The sequence below is a fragment of the Cervus canadensis genome, chromosome 4 (genome assembly GCF_019320065.1).
Source record: "Cervus canadensis isolate Bull #8, Minnesota chromosome 4, ASM1932006v1, whole genome shotgun sequence".
NCBI classification, from domain to species: Eukaryota; Metazoa; Chordata; class Mammalia; order Artiodactyla; family Cervidae; genus Cervus; species Cervus canadensis.
In genome coordinates this window covers 55841842-55847882 of record NC_057389.1, presented here as the reverse complement: position 1 = coordinate 55847882, position 6041 = coordinate 55841842, and positions in this window count along the sequence as shown.

Here is a 6041-nt window from a genome sequence, read left to right as displayed (position 1 = left end):
CCCCCCAGGCTCTTCAGTTTACACTTATTCCACCCGTGCCCCCATCTGGAACCCCTCCCGAATTCCTTTCCCAACCTCATTCAAACACCTGTCCTTTACTCTGCCCCCCTGGGAAGTGAGGCACGGGAAATGTCTCCCGATGCCTTCTCTGGGCATCTGCTCCTCCAGATCCACCTTCTTCCTGCCCAGACCCCCAGAGCACCCCGAGTGGCCCTCCCTTCCCACTGCGCTCTGGGGAAGTCCACCCCTCCCCCTCTGGCCGAAGCCGCAGAGCGGTCAGCGTCGGTGGCCGCAGCAAGTCTTGGGGGTGGGGCTACGGAGGGGACCGTGGAAGGGGGAGGGTAATGGGACCCGGAGGCTCCGCTAGAATGAGGACTGGGGAAATATACAAGTGTGAGGATGAGGTGACGCGCCTAAGCTCGGGCTGCTAGAGGGTCCCCCAATCACCTGTCCTCTGGGCGTCGTGGAGCTGTGGCCCCAACACGTTTACCGGTGACAAACATATTCACACTGAGTCACACGGGCCCCTACCCCGCGAAGCCGCGCGGTGTCACGGCCTGTGTCACACGCCCTCGCAGTGCCACACTCTCTGTTACACTCACACCGACTCACACACGGTGTCACACGCAGTGTCTCACACACTCGATAACTCAGTTTCTCCCACTCAGTTTTGGCTCTCTGGCGCCATCTAGAGGTGGCTGAGCGGCCTGGGAATTCCTTTTCCTTCGCCCAGGGTTTGGTACTCGAGGCTCTTAAGTACCCCAGTCCAATACGACCTCCAGCCTCTCGCCATGGATAAGCCAACGCAGAGGGTTGAAGGTCAGAAGAGTGAGAAAGACTGTGTTCCTGGCAAGGCCTGGCATTGGGTGTGGAAAGGTCTAATACGGGATGACCAATATCTGTGTCTCTATTTGCCTTGGCCTCTGACTCCTCCTCCCTATTCACCGCATTTTCCCATCCCTATCACTTTCTACCCCTTGTCTCTTTCCTCTGGCACCTCCCCTTCTGACACCTGGATTCTCGGTGGAGCCCTCCTCAGGGTAAGGGTGGGTTCTCAGGCCAGCTAAGGGCTGGCCAAGCTCTCTCCGAGAGCAGCCCCCTCTCCATTGGACTCCCTTTCTGGCCTGGGCGCTGCTCTAGTCTGCACCTCTGGCCCTCAGCCCTAGAATCCCAGGTCGGGGGCTCTGGGTGGGAGATGGGGTGAGCTAGTGGTAGGCAAATCTGCCCTTTAGGTGATTTCTTTCTGTCCCTTGCAAAACTCACACTCTCCCCATCACTGAGCACAGCTCCATGGGAGGAATCAGTGACCCAGAGACAAGAAATCTTCCACAGAGGAGCTGCCCCAGCCTCCCTGCCCCCAGCATGTGCCTGCTGCCCGCTGCAGCAAACCCTCCCCGGTCTGCTTGCTGGGAGCCATTCAAAGGCTCCTCTGTTCTCCTCCCTTGCTCAGGGCTGAGCAAGATAGGCAGCCGCAGAGCTGGGCAGGAAATGCTAATCTCCCAGATGTTCTCCTCCGTCCTCCCTACTCTACCACCATCAAGCCCAAATCCTGCACCAAGTGGTGGGAGCAGAACTGGGCCGGCGCAAGGCCAGGGTGTGTCTACTCTTCTCCCTGCTCTCTATGCCTTCCTAACCCGCTGCCAGGCTGGGCACTCTGGGGGATCTGAGCATGGGACAGTGTAGAAATGAGGAGGAGGCTGTTTTCCCAAAGAAGGAAGGCAGGCAAAGGGCAGAGACTGGGAGGTTACATCTGAGGAGAGAAACCAGGTTCCTGGCCCCGTACCAAACTGGGAGGAGGACTTGACTGACAAGTAGGATATGGGGTCAAGTTCTAAACTGATGGTGCCTGAGATTCCAACTGAGACTATGGCTGGGGATTGGACCCTGGGTGATGCTTGGTGTGGGAGTGGTTGGGATGCTTGGGGCCTAAGGCTCTTGCTGTGATATGTATGTGCCTGGGATGGACTGTGACTAAGAAAGTTAGGATGGTGTAGATCCTGGTATAGTAACACAAAAAAATTGTTGCCACTGATAGCAGCTGGGACACTGTTGTGATGCTATGACGCTGGTGTGCCTAGGCTATCGCCAGAACAATCAGATTATCAGAGAGGCTGTTGTGTGTGTTCATGTGGAAAGGAGGGCTGTAACTGAAATGCTGTAAGCCTTGAAGCTGAAGATGTGAGGCTGGCATACCTGAGACTGGCTATAGCTGAGAATCTGTTCTCTGTTGATATGACGTAGGTAGAACGGTAGCTGGATCCATTGCTTAGGTCCTAGGAGATGAGAGGCTGTTGCTAGGAGCCTGTACCTGAGAGGAAGGTTGTTACCTGGGATAAGAGCAGAGCTACTGTTGTGTATAGGACTGTAGCTGGGATGCTATTGGTCCTGAAACTATAGCTGTGATGACAGCATACTGGGGATTGGCTATAGCTAAGATGCTGTTGCCCAGGCTTGTGGCTGGTCTATTACTGTGTGCAGGACTCTAGCTGGGATGCTGTTATGCCTGCAGCCATAGCTCTGAAGCTCAAATGTAGCTGGGAGGCCATTTCCTGGTAATATAGCTGGACCACTCTTGTGTGGGGGATGGAGCCCAGACTCCGTTGCCTAGGAGATGAGAAGCTGTTCCCTGGGAAGCTGTTCTGGAAGGCAGGATGCTACCTGAGATGGGAGCTGATCTTCTGTTGGAGCTGATCTACTGTTGTACTTGGGACGGCTCCCGAGTGGCTGTTGCGTCTGTGGCTGGCTGGGTGGGGGAAGGCGAGTGAGTTCTGCCTTGAGGTCTGGGAGATGCCAGGAGCCCAAAGCTAGGCGGGGGCTGCTGCTCTGGGAGGCTTCAGCAGCTGCTTTGCTGTGAAGCTGGGAAGCCTGTTTTCATTACTGTTTTAACTCTTTTTTTAACCTTGTTTTTCTCTCGGCTGCACTTTTGCTCACTCATTAATTTTGGTATTTTTCTCACGGTGCCTCAGCCCCTGTCACGGCTGCCATGGCAACAGGAGGCAGTTTGCACAGCGCCAAAATATCTGATCAAAAAATAACCAAAATAAGCAAACACCAAAACGACTGTTCTGGGGGCTCCGGCCGAGGGAGAGCCAATGGCTCAAGTCCAGGAAACTCTAGGCTCCCAAGGGACCCTTTTTCTTCCCCAGGGAAGCTTTGCCAAACCTTCTGATAACCTCGGAGGCCCCTTCCCAAGGGAATCTCCCCCAACAAATTCTCTCAGGACTCTGAGATTTCCAATGGTCCCTGCCCAAGAGGTATTGAGAAGATGTGAGGACTGGGGTTCACTTCCCAGGAGCTGAGTCAAACCTCTAAGAAGCTCCTTCCCTGCCCTCACGTCTGCACTACTCCACCCAGCCCTCTTCTGGCCCTCCCTCCTTCCTCAGGCTTCTTTTACTTTCTCTCCTCCCAACCCCTGCTTGCCCACCTCCACTCTCTTCTTTTCATGCCCCAGCATCCGGACAGGTTGGATAGAGGGGAGAAAGCTGCAGCCTCCAGACCACCCCCAACTCTTCAACGGAGATACGAGGAGAGATGCCACAAAAGCAGCTGACACTCCTAGGCTCTGGCCACCTCCAGCTCCAGCTGCCTACGGGAAATTCCTGAACAGCCCTGAATACCCACACTCACTCTGATTTCCCCCCAATAGCATTCTAGTTTCCTGGGGACTTCCTTCTCTCAAGTGGGCATGTCCCCAGGAGGGGTAGAACAGTAGAGCCTCAGGTGGAAAAGGCGGGGCAAAACTCTTGCTACTACCTGTTTCACTTCTTCACCCACTAATTTCACCTCTGACGAGGCTTGTCTAGATTTCTAGAGCGCTAAGAGCTGGAGCAACAAGAAGGCGCTCTTCAACTCTGCCTGAGTCACATCACAAAATTATATTTCTGGCTTCTCTTCTTCGTGCCCCTCCAGAAGTGAAAATCTCACTCCCAACAGGTCTTTGTCCCCCTCTGAGAGCTAGAACTCACCTTCTGCTCCTTATGTTCAATTCCTATAGCCCTCTCCCCACCAAGAGCAGTAGTGGCCTTGGCCTCCTGGCAGAGCCTTCCTGGGCCTGTTTCCATAGAAACCAGATAGTCTGTGCAGTGTGAGATGGGGAGGGGAGACAGGAGCAGGAAGGAGGGACCAGACCTCAGGGACAGCCCTAGAAGAAGGGACCTGGGCACTGAGAGGAGGAGGCTGCCCCATCCAAAGGGAGGGGGGACCTTGATTTGGAGAGGGGAGAGAGAATCTTTGTAGGTTCTGTCCCTACACAGCTTTCTCTGTTGCCTCCCAAGGAGGCACACAACTGTCTCCTCACCTGGCACAGAGAAGGGGAGTTCCTCTTTCCCCACACCCCTAAAACCCTTCTTTACCAAGAGCTTTCTGATCTGGGATGATTCTCTTTCCCAGGAGGCACCAGTCTTAGTCTAAGACCAGGATCATAGGATACCTTCCCTCCCCCAAGAGCTACGCAATCGCTCCAGACCAGTGACTCTGTGCTCTGAAGGCTGGGCAGCCCTGGGACCCGGTGGCCGCTGCTGACCCCGTGGCGTGCGGCTCTGAAAGGCCCCATTCATCTCTGGGGGCTGAAGGCACCATTGTCCCTGGCGGGGGGTGGTGGAGGCAGTGGGGGGTCTCGACTCAGAAGGAAGGAATGTGTCTGGAGAAGTTGCCCCCAGGGCTCCAGTCTCCAGGTCCCCACCACATCTCCATAGGGACCCCTTCATGACCCCAAGCCCTCTCCCCCACTGCTCCCGGCAGCCTCCACGCTTCTCCTAAGGGTGGGAATTGCCGCGGTTTGGGGTAGAAGCCTCGCCCCAACCCTCTGGCTCTCTCTGGAGAAATATTTCTGGGCCTGGGAGCTGTCCAGCACCTCGGGTCCTGACGGACCAACGATTTGCCTAGGTGCCATCACACCAGAAGGGGCTCAGAGCCAGACTGAGCTGGCTGGGAGCTTGGGAGTTCTCCTCCACCTAGGCTAACACTGCAAACCACACCTAGCCTGGGTGAGCATGGGTGCTGCTCTGGACATGGGCATGCATGGGTGCTGAGAACTGACCCAAGGAGCAACTTGACTCCTGCCCTATCTGAGGAGAATTGAAGGGTCAAGTGCCACCAGGCCACTCCCCTGGAATGCGGTCTCTGATAGAGTTAAAGAAAAAACTGGGAGAGGTCAGGCCCTGCCTCCCTTCCCCCCATCTCTGCCTTGCCTCTGTTTCTGTTTTCCTAACTCTCTCCACCCTCCTCCTCTCTTTCCCTCCCTGCTGGGTTGGGGGCTGCTGAATTATCATTTCCCAGCTCTGCTAATGTGCTCCCTGCTGCGGGGAGGGATCATAATTCTGGGAGATGATTAAGTTTCAAATTGTTTTTCTGTGTGTTGTTGAAGATGAGGCTTTAATATGGTCCCTCCCCAGATAGGGAACCTGGCCTAGCCCCAGCTGCTTTCCCTATCCTCCTTTGCCAGCCCTCTCCTCTCGGATAGACCAGGTCTGGGAACATGTCCCTGTGTGTGCTCTCTGAACTTATACAATGGGGTGGGGCGTGGTGGACCTACCTTTGACTCAAAGAGGCATACATATAATGTGGTGGTGAGAAATACTGGTTTTGAAGTCAGACAAGTCAGGATTCAAGTCCTAACTCTGCCACTTACTATCTGTGTGATCTTGGATGAGTTAAACTGTCTGAGCCTCAGTTTCTTCATCTATAAAATGGAGATACTTTAACAGTTGCCTCATAGAGAGCTTTGTGTATTTAAATCCATAATGCATGTCAAATGCTTAGCAGAGTGCCTGGCTCATGGTAAAACTTGATAAATATTAGTGGTTATAAGTATGCACATACCCCATCCTGTGTGACCCTGCCTCCCCCATCCTTCCTAACTTTGTTCTTCAGTTTAGTAAATGTATATCTAATGCCTGATATTTTCCAGGCACTGTGCAAAAGAAATCAAGTTATTCAGGAGTGAGGAGGTTGGTTTTCTTGCTTATCTCCCCTTAAGTACCCCTTCATTCGCCTTCTTTCCTCTTTTCAATTTAAGTTCACTCCCAGTTTACTCTCCCACA